This window comes from Magallana gigas, chromosome 9 (genome assembly GCF_963853765.1).
Source record: "Magallana gigas chromosome 9, xbMagGiga1.1, whole genome shotgun sequence".
In the NCBI taxonomy this organism is placed as follows: Eukaryota; Metazoa; Mollusca; class Bivalvia; order Ostreida; family Ostreidae; genus Magallana; species Magallana gigas.
This window is the reverse complement of record NC_088861.1, coordinates 13,883,131-13,903,704: the sequence shown is the minus strand read 5'-3', so window position 1 is coordinate 13,903,704 and position 20,574 is coordinate 13,883,131. Positions and strand designations below refer to the sequence as shown.

The 20,574-nt window shown below is 30.9% G+C and overlaps 2 long non-coding RNA genes across 2 annotated transcripts; both read right to left on the bottom strand.

The window, feature by feature from the left end:
• Window positions 1-3,775: 3,775 nt before the first annotated feature.
• On the bottom strand, window positions 3,776-6,382 carry LOC105341179 (uncharacterized). The gene is made up of 4 exons (XR_010709642.1): window positions 6,182-6,382; window positions 5,988-6,052; window positions 4,890-4,970; window positions 3,776-4,295 (listed from the first exon to the last, which is right to left on the bottom strand). It is a non-coding gene; the product is annotated as an uncharacterized lncRNA (long non-coding RNA).
• Window positions 6,383-14,957: 8,575 nt separating this feature from the next.
• Window positions 14,958-16,979, bottom strand: LOC136271705 (uncharacterized). The gene is made up of 3 exons (XR_010709644.1): window positions 16,728-16,979; window positions 16,524-16,591; window positions 14,958-15,757 (listed from the first exon to the last, which is right to left on the bottom strand). It is a non-coding gene; the product is annotated as an uncharacterized lncRNA (long non-coding RNA).
• Window positions 16,980-20,574: the final 3,595 nt, after the last annotated feature.

Here is a 20,574-nt window from a genome sequence, read left to right as displayed (position 1 = left end):
AAGATTCTATTTTCTAAAATAACTTTTTGTCTGATGAAGAGTGAAACAGAAAATTTGAATTATCGTAACATATTTTTACTACCCTAAAAGGTAAAAATGACGAACAACGCACGTTAGTGCCAATCATATAATGGTGAATCGATTAATTCATGCATGTGAAAATAAAGCCAAACTTGTATAGAACGTACAGTTGAAGATGATGTTTTGCGAACATTTTTTCGTTTTTTAGCTCACCTGAACCGAAGGTTCAAGTGAGCTTTTCTGATCACCCGTTGTCCGTCGTCCGTCCGTCCGTCCGTCCGTCCGTCCGTCTGTCTGTCCGTCCGTCTGTAAACTTTTCACATTTTCAACTTCTTCTCAAAAACCACTGGGCCAAATTTAACCAAATTTGGTACAAAGCATCCTTATGGAAAGGGGGTTATTGATTGTTAAAATAAAGGGCACAGCCCTTTTAAAAAGGGAGATAATTGCGAAACAGTAAGTATAGGGTGCATGTTTTTAAAAATCTTCTTCTCAAGAACCACTGCACCAGAAATGCCAATATTTACACAAAAGCTTGTATATATAGTGAAGATTCTAAATTGTAAAAATCGTGACCCTCGGACCAAAACTGGGGCCCCAGGCGGGGTTCAAAGTTTAACATAGAAATACATAGGAAAATGTTTTAAAAATCTTCTTCTCAAGAACCACTGCACCAGAAATGCCAAAATTTACACAAAAGCTTTTATATATAGTGAAGATTCTAAATTGTAAAAATCGTGACCCTCGGACAAAAACTGGGGCCCCAGGCGGGGTTCAAAGTTTAACATAGAACTACATATGGAAAATGTTTAAAAAATCTTCTTCTCAAGAACCACTGCACCAGAAATGCCAATATTAACACAAAAGCTTGTATGTATAATGAAGATTCTAAATTGTAAAAATCGTGACCCTCGGACCAAAACTGGGGCCCTATGCGGGGTTCAAAGTTTAACATAGAAATACATAGGAAAATGTTTAAAAAATCTTCTTCTCAAGAACCACTGCACCAGAAATGCCAATATTTACACAAAAGCTTGTATATATAGTGAAGATTCTAAATTGTAAAAATCGTGACCCTCGGACCAAAACTGGGGCCCCAGGCGGGGTTCAAAGTTTAACATAGAAATACCTTAGGAAAATGTTTAAAAAATCTTCTTCTCAAGAACCACTGCACCAGAAATGCCAATATTAACACAAAAGCTTGTATGTATAATGAAGATTCTACATGTAAATTGTAGAAATCGTGACCCTCGGACCAAAACTGGGGCCCCAGGCGGGGTTCAAATTTTACCATAGAAATACATAGGAAAATGATTTAAAAATCTTCTTCTCAAGAACCACTGCACCAGAAATGCCAATATTTACACAAAGGCTTGTATACATAGTGAAGATTCTAAATTGTAAAAATCGTGACCCTCGGACCAAAACTGGGGCCCCATGCGGGGTTCAAAGTTTAACATAGAAATACATAGGAAAATGTTTAAAAAATCTTCTTCTCAAGAACCACTGCACCAGAAATGCCAATATTAACACAAAAGCTTGTATATATAGTGAAGATTCTAAATTGTAAAAATCGTGACCCTCGGACCAAAACTGGGGCCCCATGCGGGGTTCAAAGTTTAACATAGAAATACCTTAGGAAAATGTTTAAAAAATCTTCTTCTCAAGAACCACTGCACCAGAAATGCCAATATTAACACAAAAGCTTGTATGTATAATGAAGATTCTAAATTGTAGAAATCGTGACCCTCGGACCAAAACTGGGGCCCCAGGCGGGGTTCAAAATTTAACATAGAAATACATAGGAAAATGTTTTAAAAATCTTTTTCTCAAGAACCACTGCACCAGAAATTTACATTTACACAAAAGCTTTTATATATTGTGAAGATTCTATATTGTAAAAATAGTGACCCTCGGACCAAAACTGGGGCCCCAGGCGGGGTTCAAAGTTTAACATAGAACTACAAATGAAAAATGTTTAAAAATTTTCTTCTCAAGAAATGTAATGTTACAAGGAACTGCTGTTCAGGTGAGCGATGTGGCCCATGGGCCTCTTGTTACTCTGCTTTTCTGAATATTTGTTTGAGTGATTTTTATTTTGATTGTTCAAAACGCCCCCCCCCCCCCATAATGCTAAGCTCAATGTCATATATTTTTATGGTACAGACCAAACAAGTATCAATAAAATAAAATATATATGTGGCATGTTCTTTTGAAATACTTGTTATAAATGTCTTAGAATTTTTAACAAGTTACATGTTCATACCTTAACTTAACAGTGTAAAGTCTCTTTTTTTATTATAACTACATTGATTAAGACGAATCTGTTTTTAGATCAATTAAAAAATAAAAAAGCCTGGAGATCAAGATTACTTAATACATTAATCGATTAGATTAGCACGTTATAATAATCTTATTGTTTAATCATGTACTTTGGAATCTAGTTAAAACTATAGATCAACATCCGCTCCCTGGTTTTCAATACCCCCTCCATGCGACGTATTGAAAACCGGGAAGCGGATGGAAGTTTCATTTTTTGTCAGATTGGTGTACTTCGATGCTAAAAACACTTATATCAACTTATTTAAAATTAGTTGACCCTGATACCACCAAGCGAACAGTGCACATATACTTCAAAATGGCGGCGGAAAATTGGTCGGCAGTTTCTTAATCTTTACAAAGATTAAAAAGACATCTACTTACATAACTAACAGTCAATGATTGAGCATCGTCTGAGCTGATCAGCAATAATTTGCCTAAATTGACGTACTGATCATAAGCAATTTGTATTTTAATGTTGTTAGGACCATTAAAGCCTAATTGGTCAACAATGCTCAAAATGTTTGATACAGATGTGACGTGTGCTTTATATTCATAATATTTCAGCGAGTTAATGAATCCCATGCTCTGGCTTGGTGGATGGGGGATATCAAAACTGCAGAATTCTGCAGCTTTAATATGTGGCGGAAGATACCCCATCTATCATACTTTTTTGCAAATAGAAATTGCCATGTTTTATTGTCTTATATTATCTGTTTATTTTACTCACAATACAGTGTTATTTATCTATCTTCTATATATACAGAATTTTTCCTTTGATTAACAGTATTGTGTTTTTGGTAGTTTACATTGTGGCATCTTGTGTTGTATTTTGAACTTTGTCATTTATTTTATTATTTAATAGATGGCAATTCTTATTACTTAATCAATGTCTTAAGCTGTATTGTGTCAAACGGAGTAACACGGAGGGGGGGGGGGGGGGCACTGCTGGTGTGAAAACCCGTTTTCGCTCCGACCTATCGACAGCTTTTCGCTGCAGGCAAGGTTCTGAATTTTATTTTGGGAAAAACTGAGGTGACGTTTCATGATGTGACTAATAACAAGACCCGATGCAAAAACATCTTGGGAATAATCAGCGGAGATCGCTAAACAACATTAGGTGTCAAATATTCAGCTAATGATGGAAAATAAAATAATTCCACTTCAATAAATGTGTGTTAGCGTTAATGCTTAAATACTATTATTGTTGCTTTTATAGAGCAATTGCAAAAAATTTAACAATGAATTTAGTTCTCGGCTGTGACCCTGTCCTTTCAATCTATATACAATAGGCGGACCCTTGTACATTTTGCACCATCCCTTAACGACATGTTGTTTGTCTTAAATTCTCATAACATTTGCAGTTAAACGCAAGTTTTTTTTTATGGAAGTAAAAAGCAAATATCAAATCAGAAATAAGTTAATATAACATGTTTTAATAATACGATTACCCAGCATGTTGATATCAATATTACATGCAATTATTTTGCTAATGTATTTAATATAAAGTCTTTCACTTTCTGAAAAAAAAACATGTAACAACGAGGTCCAAGAATAAAGAAATACATTTGCAACATTAAGCAGATGAACAGTTATACAACATTCAACGTCATTTTCGTTCAAAACAGTACTATAACTGTCTTCTTAGGTATAAGATGGGAACTTGTCCACTTGATTTGATCCGTTTCTTCTACTTTCCATATTGGGATGAAGATTGTCGTCGATTAAATCGTAATCATGAGCTATATCATCTTGTTGCATGGGTGTATAGTTTGCATCGTCTGTACTTACTGTTTCTTGTCTGCGTCTAAGCTGTTTAAATATAACTGTGCCACTGATGATCACAATGATAAAACAGAGTAGTACTATTGTGACAGAAATCCATTTGTACGAAAAATAACTACTGGTGACCGTGAAATCGTCAGGTAAATCTAAAGACACTGTCGTCAGAATGCCTGAAAAAGTTAGTTACAATTGTTCATGATTGGTGCAAAGTATGCAACTGATCAAGAAAACTAGTTGAGTATTAGAGAATTAAAAACAAAAGTAAATAATTCACGAAATAGAAGAGTTTGATAGCATAGGATAAACACAATAATGCAAAAGATAAATTAAAAGGCAGTTTGATAATTATATGATTTTAGTCCGAGTCATGACGTCATCTTGGTAATTAGGGAAACTTCCACAAAACACTTCCTAGTTTTCAAAAAGTATGCAATTATATATAATGATATAATCATTAGTTTGATAATTATAGCTAAATATAGAATATGCCTTTAAAGCCAATGTACTTCCATTCATATGACATTTACATTCATTATATTTCTATGTAACGGCTACATGAAAAAAATTACATGAAATGAAAAAAAAAACGAAACAACATTCTCGTTAAAATCCAACTTCTTGTTAAACTGTAGGGTGCTAATTATACGAAAATGACTTGTACATCTCCTTATACAAACATGTAGAGAACTACACATTCCTATGGAATTTAAAAGGGTTTACACATATATGTCTATATCTTAAAACATTGAAGCACAAAGTCTTACCATTTATACTCTTTGGAAAAGTCGATTGTTCCCTTAGGGTTGGAGAATCACCCGGAGGCATTAAAGCATTACCTTTCCATTCTACAAAAATTACAAAAGCGTGAAAGTTGAATGCAATAGCCGCCAAATAAAAACAATTTTGGTGTAAGTGAGTAAACATTACCTTTCAAATGTAATACATAAAATCTATAATTCCTTTGAAAAAAATCATGTCGTGTTATTATCATGTAATACCTCACATTCCGTTACATCAACGTAAAACATAATTCTTAACTTGGTTTTCCAAAGAAAAAATTTGGTTATTGAAATGGTGAAAATAACTGGCGGACGGCTGCCAACAGGCTTACCAGATAGGAAGTTGGTGTTATTATTTGGATTTTGAACTTTGATAATAAATTTCAAAAATGCAAGTTGTTGTATTTAGTCATTTTTAGTTATTTTTTGCATAAATTGCAAATATGGTACCCCTATTGTACGTAAAATTCGTTCTTCATTTTTGTAAATAGGTTGTTGTTTTAAAGATCAATTGTACATAGATCAGAGATGTGAATATTATTTGATTTTCATTTTTGATCATTTATGAAAAAATACCAGATATTGAACTTGAAGTAATTATTTGGAAAAATGTTGAAGTTCCCCATTTCTCTATTTTCATCAATTCAGGGTTGACAAATGGATTTTAGATACTGTTCACACAAAAGAAACCCGGTTTGCTGCCACAAAAACAGCTATTCTCTTATCTGTCAATGAATAAAATTCTGGACTATTTAGTCGACTAAAATCAAACTAAATATGGCATGTAACTGAATGTTGACTGAATGACATGGCTTCGTCATATAGTCACTTTTCAGGACCTTTCACTATACATTCAATTCCCTGAATAGAATTGCTTAATTTTATTCGTGTGGAAAGAATGTTTCAAATCCTATAGTACAAAGCACTATAAGGACTTACTAACTATACATATATGACTATCCCTTCCATAGGATGTTTAGAATTAACACCGTAAAGGCTTACATGTACCTTTTAAAAAACAATATATGATTTCTTTTTAAAAGAGTAAAGCATACAGTTATTTTTATTGATTAAAAATCATACTTAGGCATCTATTTTCTATTCTGTTCCAAACAAAGCCTGGGCAGCACAACAAGACTCCTCCGGGTCTGAAATATTTCCCAGGCATATACAACAATATTATATAACTTTTTTGCAACATTACAGTTCATGCAGTTTCTTTAATGAACTTGGTTTTAAAACTGATTATGATAACAATCTAAGATTGACAGTCTTACAGTGTGCACAGTTTTGCAGCTAAAATAACGACATACGTGGATAAACAGAAAATTTTCACTAAAATTATCCAGGAATTCATTTTTCAAACGGAAGTTTTGATCACATCAACGCACTCACTAGGCGCTCCTCACATATCATCTACATTTTTCCCGTGATTACAAATAACTGTAATTCCTTTGATCACAAATAACTGTAACACAATTGACTGTGCGTGTTATTTAGTTCCTCTTATATAGGACATTTTTAATATTTTTTTCAGGGGGGGGGGGGGGTCTTAATGGTTAAGCAATATGAAAGTTATTCAATACCAACAATCAATGATTAGGATACATATAATTATTTTTACACCCACGGAGTATTTTTCCTCTACATTTTATGAAAATGTATTGTAATTTTACAATTCTAAACTTGCACGCCAAATATGTGTAATCGATTAAAACGATGCCCACACATTCATACAAATTTTAACTGTGTTAAAATGCATTTTTTACATTTGCTACTTATATGTCAAATTTTAATTCAAGAAGTTATTATAAATAATGTTCACATCGTAAATTGGTGTCCTTTTCTAGCTTTGGTGTTGACTTTTCGTGCACGGCATGACTTTCTTTATTGATCAAACCTCAAGGCTTTATTTATAGTTGCACGGACAGACCCCAGACATCCGAGTAGTTGTAGTTATCTTTGTAATATTTGCATGTATGGACAATTAGCTGTTCCTCTTGTGGTTCGGGTTGACAATGTTGATGATTTACTTTTTTCATTAACTTTTTATGGATAATTATTTTAAAAAGATGACTCATAAAAATATTAAGATTTTAACACTTTAATACTTTCTTTGGTTTTTCATACGGGCAGTAAAAGTAGCTACATAAAGCGTTTTTAAATAAAAATTAACGAAACACGTCAGTGGGTTGTGTATTTTTCCTGACATGCTTATAAGCTAACTTCAAACCCGAAACACCAATGAATGCGTTTTATTGTTTAAACTCCACAATAACCCTTACTACAAAAATAAGAATCCATCTGTACTTTACGAAGCTTTTTGCTGCTATTAGAATGATATTAAATTAATGTATTAATAAATAATGTGTGTCTTAAGTCGTAATAGCAATAAAAAAAATGTCTTAAAGAAATGATCATGATATTTTAGATTTTTTTTCATTCACTTTTATTTTGCGTTTTGTTCAAAAAGATTTTCCTTTTACATTTATTTTTCACCAAAAAAAGTTTGGCTTCGCACTTTCTTAATCGCTTGAATGCTAGCTTATATGATGTTACTGTCACCAGATATCATGAGGACAAAACTCATATTACAAAAACATACTGAACAAAAAAAAACACGAAAATAATGTTTTACATTACAAGAAATTAAATAATAAAATAGAGAGTCGCCAAAGAATTGTGTCAGAAATTTCAAAAACTCTTTGTCATCAATTTAAAGGACAAGAAACTATTGCTTTGTTACAGAAGTTTATTCGATAATCCTGAACAAAGAAACTATGAAAGAAATATATCAATGAAGTTGAATGGTACCTTTTTGATGATTTTACAAATTCATTAATTTCCCAATTCAGAGTAAATAAAATCTAACTGGTCAATACATGTAAAACAACTATCAAATATATTATCATTGGATCAAAATGAAAGTGAAGAACACTAAACCATGTATTCACTATAATCATTAAGCAGTAATGATTGAAATGCATTGCACTTATCCCGCTAAAAAAATAATTAAATAAAACTAAAAGTGATTCGAATTACATATGTAAGCCTGTCACGACTTTACACCATTTATGTTTTGTATCTATATTAATTTATAAAAATAACTGATATAATATTAGACAGGCAACTTGTTCAACTCCCCTTCGAGGAAGGAAACGCATTGATAGGCTTGAAAACTATGTACATGTAGCAGTCTTATATTTTATGATTAAAAATATATAGTTTTATTAGTATTATAATGTTTGTACATATGAGTATACTATCTTTATTTCTTTAAAATAAATTTTCGGACGGCATATATCTAAATGACTTACTGGTTTACTCTTTATGTATGAATTCACTAATGGGCCTTATTTTCAGAAGAGTCATCACATGTAATTGCTTTATATATAGGCTGGTCAATGTTTGAATATGTCTTTTGATTTCATTGAATGTTTCCTAAATAACTGCAATTTCTATACTACATTTATACATTCATTTGATATATTTATAGTCTCATTGAGACTTATTTAGACCTACAATTTACTTAGTTCTCTATTAATTGATTTATTATACCTTCAATTCCGATATCATGATTGAATGAGAAAATGAACATCAAAGTTCTATAATTCTATGTCGAATATTCACTCTTGATAAATGTTTTACAGGGTCAAATAATACTTTTATTTGGATAATAACATAATAAAAGTACTCATAACCCTAACATCGTTGTTCATTGATTAAATTATGCAAACCTCACAAATTATATATACATATATATATTTTTTTTTTAAGGCTTTTGACAAATGTTATTAAATCGTTACATATGGATATTTTTTTTAAACGTTTGAAATCTATACGTGATTGAAAAAAAAATCAAAACATAATTTAGTAAAAATAAGACAGTTATTCCATATGACTACAAACTTTTCAAAATGTTACAACATATACACATGCCAGAGGTCCTTTTCAAACAGGTCAAATCTCTTCCTTTCATTTAGACTTTTTCCACACAAAACTTTCCTTCTATCAAGCCCCTGAAAACAGTCAATGAGTCAATATATATGTAACATAACATAAGTAAACAAAACAAAAAGAGCCCTGGATATTGATTTTTAAAAAATCGGTATTAGTGAATTGTCACATTTAAAATGATAGAGTGATATAGGTATAATACTGCATGTATATAATTATTACCAAAGACTTCATCGAAACAAAAGTTTCTCATATTATAAAATTGTATTTATTGTATAAAATTTTAATTTCATTAATAAAGATGATTTGAAACATTCATTATTGCAAAATATTAAAACTGAAGATTTATTGGTGAAGTAAGCTTATTCAAAGTGTTTTCTGAAGATGTTTGTATAAACAGAAAAAATTGGTCAAATATCAAAACATTTGTATGCAGTGCTAATAAACATTTTATTATTTTCTTCCAAACCAATGCAACATAATCATAGTTCATAATATACAATTGTTAAAGATATGCTGGAAAGTAGTTTTTGATTAATTAAAACAATATATTACAATTTGTTTTAAAAAAGTCAAATAGATATACGTTGATTTGCGTAAAAACTACAAACTAAAATTACACTAAGTCTTACATTTGCCTTGATCCTGGCTTGAAGTTGCTACTCTTAAGAAATCGTATAATGTAATACCAATCCTAAATATATGATGACCAATGGAGCTGCAACGACAAAACGACCAAATACTTAGTCTAGTAGTTTGACTATAATGCCATCTAAAAAAAAATTCTGGATTGTCCTTTCTAGATATATCTACCAGTCATATGACAGGAATAAGGAATTAATTTCCCAATTTAAACACTTCAATGTATACAAAACGTTTATCAAGAATAAAATAAGCTGTGCAGTAATGTACACGTAAATCTACTTCCTCCTATAATGATTGTAATATAAATGCCTTGTATTTTTCCCTTTAAATATTATTTCCAGAAAACTTATGTAAAAATATGTTGTTGTGACAACAGTCAACACAAAACTTCCGGTGGTATAAGAAGAAAGTAACCAATTCCAATGCAAGATCCTATCAAAATGGCATGCTGTAAGCATGCTATCAGTTTTCTTTGGTTATTTAGATATGGTGATCTTTTAGACATGAAACATAGCTGCTGCTTTGAAATACCTATGTAATTGTAAAATTGTTTTATTGAGAATTGAAAGTAAAACAAAATTTCACGTTTCAATCTTTCTTTTTGCGACGAAGTAGTAAACTTTTCTATATGAACTATCAGTGATTGCGTTGTTGGCCCATTAGTCCACTCTACAATTATTAAATAAATAAAGAAAAAATAAATTAATATATATATATATATATATATATATATATATATATATATATATATATATATATATATATATATATATATATATATATATATATATTTATTTATTATAAGAAAAACGACATATCCTAAAGCTATACATGTATATATAAAAAAAGAAATATCAAAGATCAGTATACCAAGACATCCATCAGCGGGATCGCATTGATCCAAACTGCAATAACATTTTGAGAGACATCTTTCTCCAAACCATGGGTACGGACAAACTTTGTCACAATAAGGTCCAATTCTACCAGCATCACATTCTGTAATTTTGCAGTAAGGGTAAAGGTAATAAACAACTATCATCAATCATATTAGTTTACATATTTTTTTATTTTTAGGATTTCGAGCTATCATATTAATGTACAAGTTTTTTTTTAATTTTCAGGATTTTAAATTTTGAAATTTCGAGCGATGGTTGATATTTGAACTCCTTTTGATACTTATTATTGTGATAATTTATAGAAACATTGATATAAAATAAAAGAATTAGAATATAGACAGAAATAATAAGCAAAGGGAATATATCCTAATATTTTTTGTCATTTCAGGAAAGTGTATTTTATCGAATTACGAATGATGCACCACTCGGTTATCATTATTTGCATGTATTAGCATGTCATGCACGATGTCTGATCGTTTTTGTGACGATCACAGATTTCATCAGTAAACAGATATGTGGCGAATCATGAATGTTCAGGTATATAAATCTAAATATACCCTCTTCTAAACAAACTCTTAAATATAACATACTTGCAATTCTTACTACCAAAAATGAATGATGCATCTCAGAATACGAACCTATGCATCTATTTTCTATGGTGTTCCACACATATGCCGGACAGCACTCGAGTGCAAATTTAGAACTGTAATATAGTAAAAAAAGACACTAACTATCCATTTATTATTACTTTATATATGTCATTCAGAGACATTTTATTACAGTGTATACACTAATGGTATATTGTCTGGAGCTCTTAAACTTAATTATTAAAATATAAAAGATAAATAAAAACAAGTCCCTTACCTTCGGCAGATATCTGAATGAGTATAAACAAAGTACAATGATAGAAAAGCTTAATTTTTATTACCACAGTAAACTGTGTCATACTCGTATAACTGTAGATTTTTATTAAGCACAGCCCCATAAATATCAACAGATTACTTTGATCCAATTATAACGTTTCAGATGAATGTTTCATATTTTTTAATCTTCATGATATTTTATATTTAAATGCTTTCATTCATTTCAATTTTTTTTATTTATCAATATCAACGCGTGATATAAAACATAGGCATCGATAAAGTCACTGTAAAGAAGCCCCAATGTTTGGGAGGTTAATTTTCTATTTTAAATTTGGTTATTTACATTAGTAATAAAATGTTTCTAAGACCTCTAACAAATAATTCCTTATCAATAAAATCGAACTAACCTAAGTATTCATTAAACATCTTGCAAATGATAAAAAAGTTACATATTTATAAATATAAATTAATCTATTTAGAACTGATTGTGAATACATCGGAATAGTATTTTGCATTTATGTACAAAACAAGTCTTTGAAATTCAGTTTGTACATTTCGTATTTAAATGACAAAAAAAGAAGTATGGCTCAGACTCGACAAGAAAAAAGATCATTCATCTTTTTTCAAGATTATTGCGTCTTGATTCTTTCTTTTTTCGAGATACATGTACTAGCAAGCTAACAAGCGTTAAAAAAAAATATCAATCAACGTTTTGGACAGGTTTCTTCAAAACCAATTCGTATATAGTACAATTGCTTATCACGAAAAAATTTCAGGCCTTTTTCTATGCACATGTATGTTTTCAGAGTTTAGATATTTCTTTTGGTTTTTGACAAAAAGATCGGTATACTTTTATGGACCTAAAAGATATCGTATTGAATTTAATTGAATTTATTATTTCAGTGTGGCTTATATACCTCTTTGTTGTTCATTTACTTTGACATGGTATAATAATGGTGGAATCTCCAAAGTTGACAACATCACAAGTTATGGTCATGAAACAGTCTTTCGGCAGTTGCTTTTTGTGTATTTGTGTTCTACTTCACTGATTTCTTGTTAAGCTGATAAATATTTTTTTTTAAAAACAGATGCACGTTCTAAAAAAGAAATTTTAAGCATAATTACATGTATAATCATGTTTTCATTTATTTGATATTTAAAATGACAAAATAAAACTGTGTAATATTATTACTTTTTTTTTAAAATATCATCAACTTTTAAACTGAATTTTAAGTTAAGTTCGTCTAAAAAAACGTCTTATTTTAAAGAACCTTTGTAAAAAGATTATAATAATATGCCTTTTTAAAAAACATACACCTATCAATTGTATCTGTCAATGAAAAAAAGTCAGCATATAAAAATAAAGAAATTGAACTTTTAAATAACAAATAAACAAAAATCGTGGCAAATGTGATATTACTTCCAAAAATATTTAAAACAAAGAAAATTTACATTAAAATACCTAATATTATACTAACATAAGAATATTCATTAGCATTGCAATTGGCCATTTGAGTTAAAAGACCCGTTGGGCCACATCGCTCACCTGAGCAACAATGACTTTATTTGGGCCGCGGTTCAAAGGATATTGTACCATATTGCCCATCGATAGAATAACAAAAAATAATTATTATAATTATAAAGTACATTCTAAAATACAATTGTGAGTATTTACTGTGTATATTGTCTACATTACTTTACTCTGATTTTCTCGCAAATAACTTCTACTTAATCAAAAGATTGTTTCTAATGGACTCCATGCTCCAGTTGGAATAATTTCAAACGATTTACATCACTTAACAGTATAGTCCTTATTTGAATAAAACCATCTTAACCACAGGATATTTACATTTGCAAATATGCTTCATGATATGGAATATTAGGAAAGCGAAAACGTTCAATGCTGTGTGAACTCTTTGTTTAACATCACAATGATTATCTAACAGGCTTATCGTTTGACGATTGCAAGATTGTAAACGTAAAAACATCGGATATTAGGAAATATTTTCATTCTCAAATGAAAATATAAGTAATAAACTGCAATGTTAAAAGGTTCGTCTGGATATGAACTTGGTTGGTACGTGATCAAATCTTCCAAAAAGCCCTTCGAGGTTGACAAGATTTGATCACGTGGCCAAACAAGTTTATATCCGGGTGAAATTTTTAACATGGCTGTTTATTTCTTAATTACAATATACACATAGTGTAATTTTCCATACAATCATTAGATTCTATCAACCCCAAATAACAAATAAGCGATATGTGTTTCATCAAATTAAGTTTTGGTCGCATTTTTACGTAGCCATTAACCAAATTATACATATAACGTCATCAATCAGACAAGGTCAATTAACATAACATGTGATAACTCGGAAACAAATAATTTAATTTTATTCTTTCCTTGTAAGCAAGAAGTTAAACGTTTTCAGATATTATAAATTAATCTATTTTTCTAAACATCATACTAAAAGAAGGTTTCCGGTTCAAATTCACTCTAGCACGGTCGTATACATTGCAATGTCCAAAATTCACAATATTAATGCAATTACGCTTTCTTGCCAGTTACTTCCTTTCCCGTATTTCCCTTTTCTTTTGAAATAAAAATAACATTTGGTATATTATGACAGGCACGTGCATGTACAATGTCCATAAAAGGAAGAAAACCCATTTATTTAACATTGATTAACAATCGGGATCAAATCTTAACTTATAAAAACTTATCGCATAAGTTACCTCATCCATTGAAATTGGGTTACATAAATCCATTAAATTAGAGTCATGTCCAGAAGCTCTCAGTCCTTTATCGTTTCTATAGTAACATGATGAAAGTAGATAGGGGAAAGTAACCGTGTAAATATATGGATACATCCCAATAAAGAATGTATGTCCGAGTGTTCATGTCCGAGTCCGGCAGTCAAAGAGATGTTGTGATCTAGACGTGTCCTTGGGACAATTTGTGTCGTGGATAGTTATATCAATGCAACAAAATACATTGGGGTTATTTATTCAGTCATTTTATCCGTTACACATGTAAATTTGTAATTTCAAACAGCAACATTTCTTGAGATGACATTGCGCTCGCTTATTAAGCCAGGCTTGTAAAATACGCAAGCAGAAAAAATTGTAGATGTCTTCTTACATACAAAATTTCACAAAATTGTGTACAGTATTTTAAGAGGAGTTGCGTTGACAGACTATTACTATTACATTATGTACATTTAAGATGAATAAACAAATTTCTATGTTCAGAAGGACAAACATTCAAAGATCAAAAGGAATTGGATTTTCCTTGTAATATTTTACATTTCCTGAAATCTTTTTCCATGTATAAACAAATTGAGTGACAGACAGACAAGTCCAAATATGTCCCCCCCCCCTTCTTGTTGCAAGGTATATAAATACGTACATGTACTTATATCTCTTCGGGAGGCGATACAATATCGCCATTAGTGGGTATGTACCTGTGTTATATCTTCATTTTTAGTATACAAAGGTTCCATGGTTGGATCAGCAGTTCAATTGGAAATCTCGGGTTGAAATGCTACTAAACTACAGCGCTTCTCATACAAAAACTTGCTTTTCAAGACGTACAAAATGTTGATTCAGTTTTGGCCTATTTGCCATAGTTTCCTTCATATGCATAAAAATAATAGAACAACGGAGAAAACAGTAAGTTAATATATAGCAAGCTCTTTGATTCTAAACTTTATTTCTCTTCGGGATAAACAAAGTTGGAAAAACAGTAACTATTAGATATTTTCCATATGTTTACAAATAATAATTATAAGTTACGTTTATCAGAAAGTCTTTATTATTCAAACAAATCAACCTACAGATCGGTTAAAATGTTTCAAAAAATCCTCAAGATCGAGATAAATAAATATTGTGTAACAGTCACCCTTTGGTTTAGATAGTAACATTGTACATAGTGTATGTCTAATATTGTTTGCATGATCAATCATGGACACATCAGATATACCTGTAGGATATACAAATTGCCTAAGATATTTTTTTCGAAATTTTTCTTCACTCCTTCGTTCTCAAGGACTATTTGTTCATTTTTCAAATACATGTAAATATTTTGTGTCAAAATTCCAAAATGCAATTAAAGGAGAAAGAAGAATAACATAAATATTGTGTCATCCAACGTCATTTTCTTATACAATTGTTATATACACGTTTTCCTTGGTACAAGTAGGCAACTTGTCCTGCAGATTCTGCTCATTTTCTGTAAATTCCATATTGGAATAAGGCTTTTTGTTGCAAGGACTATAAGCACGAGTACTATCACCTTGGGAAGTAGCTGTTAAATATATAACGTCTGCATTCACAGTTTCTTGTCTTCGTCTATAATGTTTAAATAGAAATGCCACACTGATGATTCCGAAGATAAAGCACAGAGGTATCATTGTAGCTAAAAGCCATTTGTACGGAAATTGAGAATCGGTTTCATCTTGTAAAGAAACAGTTGTCAGGTTTTCTTTCACAATCTCTAAAAAAAAATCCGAGACTCTTTATTTAATAAATGTTTTATGGCAAAAATACTCACTGTGTAACACACAATTGACCATATAATAAAAACCTTTATATTAAATGTCTGATACAGGTTCTTTGTTAAGTGTTATAAATTATTTCAGTTTATCGCATTATTTTTTTTAATTCAGATGTTTTAGAAGCTTTGTCTTCAAAGTTATAGAATTGCTACTGAATTATGAAAGCAGATTTATTTTATGAACTTATAAAGCTTACAACCAGTATTTCAGAAATTATTTTTTTCCACACAAACGAATAATCTCAAAAAGTTACTTTCTTATCAAATGTAGATTAAAGTCCATGCGTTATGTAAGTGTAAACAAATAGAAAAGATTTGGAAAACTGTGATTTTCTCTCAATCCATGAAAATTGATGCTCACATTGAAAAAACAGTTTAAATCTCTAATTTTTAAATCAGGGATACTGAAAATTAAAACAAACTGCTGCTTACATTGGCGGCAAACATCAAGATTTATAAGCTTTCTTTTTTCCATACTTTGTACATAAAAGTATTCGACATGAATTAAGCAGTATTTGTCATAAAAATGAATAAATGCTTTAAATCGTACGATATTCAATTTGTTTGCACAGTCTGGTGTGTTATAGGACAAACGATATACAAACATAAACATTCGATGCATAAATATAGCGTCTTTGCAGGAATTGGTACATGTAACCAGGAGTGATAGATATTAACATTTTGATTAAAATTATACAGTACTAACCTAGTATGCATCTGTTCTCTATTTTGTTCCACACATATCCTTTGCAACAATCTACGACACCTTCAGGTCTGAATTAAATATTATTATATATTAAATAACATTGCAATTCATGAAGATCTTTTTAAATGAACTAAATCACCGTCTTCTTATGAGATTACCTTTGATAGTTCACTGTCAAAATGATAAACATTTACGATGTCTTACCTTGAACAGAGCTTTGAATTTGAAATAACAAAAAAAAAAACGAAAAACAAATTATGTTAACCGACACTACTGACGCATTCATTTCTGAGATTGTCGCTCAGATTTTTCAATGCGAGTTAAAACAAAATTATGTTGTTTCCTTTATGCCATAAAAGAGAAACGCATATATGTGTAAATAAGCATTAGGATTAGTTCCTGTTAAATATTTTTTTTCGAAACGAGGTATTTGTAATTTCACAAATCTATTTCACGGACAAACGAATCATATTTTGAAACAAAATAAACATAATTTCTGTCAGCATCCCAAAAATTATATTGCTACAAAGACAGTTGGTCCGGGGCCAATTTACGCAAAGCGTTATTTCAGCCTGTCATCAGAGTTTTCTGGCGCATTATAATAATTTATGAATTTTTTACTAGACGTAAAAAAAAAAACTATCCAAAAGGCTTTTGTTTCTTACTTTTTTACTTAATAAGTTGGATTTGAAGATAAATTATTTCAAATATACATGTACATTCTGAACAGTAAATGACAAAATATAATTATAGATATTGAAGATTTTTAGAGTTACTTATAAAACTATAATGCCAGATATGAACATGTTTTTGTTGGATGTTTTGCCTATAAAAGTATATTTGTTTTGTTTGAGATATTGAATGCAAATCAATCCAAAAAGGAAAATAAAATCAATACATTGTAAAAATATGATGGAAGATGGCAGAACAGATTATTTCATACAATGTGAAATGACGCTGTGGTTTGAGGCTTTAAAGTTCTTTTTATTGATTAACTACATTAATCATGTAACTACGGTTTTATCATTATTCATAAAATTCGAAACACATGTTTTTTTTTCATTATTTTTAAATCTTTTGCTATTCCACGCTAATGTGAGTTTCGAATAAGTCGTTAAAACATTGTTGGTTTGTACAAGACTAATGTATTTTGTTCCCCAAGCCATGATATATCTGACAAAAAACACCAGCCAAGAACAGGTTTAGCTTGGCAATTTCGAGGAACGGAAGAGGCGTTGGTTAGCGGAAGAGGTTTGTGTCAGTCGTGCTAAACTACGAATGTCAGGGAAGAGCGTGCTATCATTAGTTCAAAGCTTAGTATTTGATACATGGTCACATTGATGTAGTTTGTAGGGTTCAGCACTTGCTTACTATGTTTTTTTAATGATTTGCATTCTCAAGTTTATACGTAAAGTCCAAATGTACATTGTACCTCCTCTGGCGAGTTTGATTGCTGTGTTATTGTAATTAATGGATTGATTGTATATATTTGTAATCTTTAGTTGTTTATCAATAAGATAATGCCAACAATTAGCAGATACATTTTTCAGTACATTCACATTTTAGCAAGACAAAGAATGTTTTGTTGAAAAACATATTGATGCATGTATTTAATTCTTAAATTGGTTCTTAAACTCATTAAAACCCTGCAATATGCAAAGAAAAGGAAAAAAAGGCCGCTAGATTTAATGAAACTTGATTCTCCTGATTTAAAATTAAACTTCAGTGGAGATATTTGATTCTCGGGGAAGTCTGACATCGTTTCCTTTGCAAAATTCTAACTTCTTAAGATTTTTTATGTTTCTCATAACATCAACAATGACATACTTTTTATTTATTTAATTTTCAAATTTGTTTTGTATTCAATATGCATGTCGTAGGTTTTCCTGTAAATGACCCAAATGCCTCCGCCAGCGACAGCGTTTACCCCGCGCCGAGAACTCCTCCACCGCGGCAACCCTAACCACCAGCAGCAAGGTAGTAGTCCCAGAGTCTCCAGTTTTCAGTCCCTAGCCAAGAAGCTCTACTCTGGTGTTCCTGTCGAATTTGACTAGGGCCATGTATTTTCAAAGGGGAGGGCATACATGCATTACCGAGCCCCCCTACTATATTGAATAACAGATTCGAATTTTTGGGCTTTAATACCGATGAATCGGAAGAGTATTGGCTTTTGTTTTATATATCTTAAACACCATTGGTACCTGAAGATTACCAATTTGTTTTTATGTTTTCTCAATCAAGCTTCGCCAATTAATAATCAACGAAAACTCCTTTAAAAATTCCGGAAATCATCTGGATTTTTTGGATTTTACAATCTTGCACATGCGCATTACATTCAAGCTAAATCACGGGAGGCTCTTTTGTTTATGTTTCCACAATATCACATTTGCATGGATAAACTCAGAAACGATATTACAAATACGTGTAAATTTTCACTTATATTCTGTTCATCAAAGTAATACAGGAGATAACTCTAACTCAGTGCATTTAATATGAATATCTATCCTGAGAGTTCCGAATGTCAACATGGTGTGTAAATTCGAAGCGAGTAAAAACGTTGGGTGAAAAATTATTGAATTCTTCATTAATATGAATTAAGATTTGAAATCAAAATTTGAATGTTATTTTTTATGCAGCCTTATCAATTTCCTCAAAAATCGTTTCGGAACGATTCTGCATTTTTGGGGAGCCACATTACGGGTATATGGGAGGCATTTAACTGTGGTGAAGGCCTGTCCCGAAACACAGTTAGATTAGAGTGTGACAGCATTTCTAAAGCCATTGCGCCGAATATTTAAAGAACAGCCTCCAAGACTGAATTCTTGGCCAAATAGGGAAAAGGCGTTCACGACATCTTAACTTTAATACACAGCTTTTTTATCATCACTAAATTAGTATTTATCTCTTTCATTATCTCTAACAGCAGAACAAACAAAATTCAATTTTAAATATAATGTATTGAATGCCCCCCCCCCCACTCCTTCCCCTGAGCCAGAATCCCTGCCATAGATGTCGTAAAATGTAATTTAAGAAGACAGCAACATTGCCTTTCTAAATACTAGACTAGTATGCAGTTAGTAGCGAATGATATTTTAAAACATGGATGTACATACGCGGAAATTCCTACTTTACATTTTAATAGGCTTTGCATTTTAAACCTGATTTCTTTCAAAGTTTTTTTTTCCTAAAATTACTGCTGGTATGTTATCTTGGCCATTTTTTAGAATTTGAAATAAAAACGCAATTGGCAGGATTTTTTAAAGAGAGCGCGCGAGAATGAAAATTTAACAATTCAATGTTTATAATTTATGTGGCTAAATTTTCATAATTTATGTGGCTTAAATTCGTTTTGTTCCAGTTGACTGAAAATTTACAATATTTGGCTTATGGCTGTTTGCCCCATGTTTGCAGTATAAGTCGTGAAACAGGAAAGTTTGTTATTGCATGCCTTATATATGGTATTTGATATCAACCCTCAATAGAATAAAAATGTATGATTTTTTTTAAATTCAAGACCGGCGGAGCGGTGACTATCACCCCTATAGACACAAGTCCCCCTCCCATGATTTTCTGTATTTTGTTTATTGTAGTCTAAATATACAGTTTTTGATATTAATGATAAACGTATAAATATCTCAACAATAGTAACAAGAAAATTTTAAATGAAATCGTGTAATTAATGGACCATCATATTCAACACTTGTAACAAATTACTCTATTCATATGTACATGTAGCATAACAGAAATAGAACAAGTACGCGTACAATTAGTTGATATTTTATACACATATATGTTTTTAAGGTCTTGAGACTTTTAATATACAAACTGTATTTCCATATACAGCTAAATATGGGGAAGAGGTAAAAATAAGAGACAATGTCTTCTCGAAAAAGAAGCGATGGAGCTTATCTGCTTGATTAAATAATAGGCTCAAAAACGAAATGTCGCATAAATAATCTTTGAAATTACAAGTACTTGTACCCATATATCGCTGATACTTACTTATGTTGTTGAAATTCTACCTCAATACATTATGCAAGAAAACACCCAT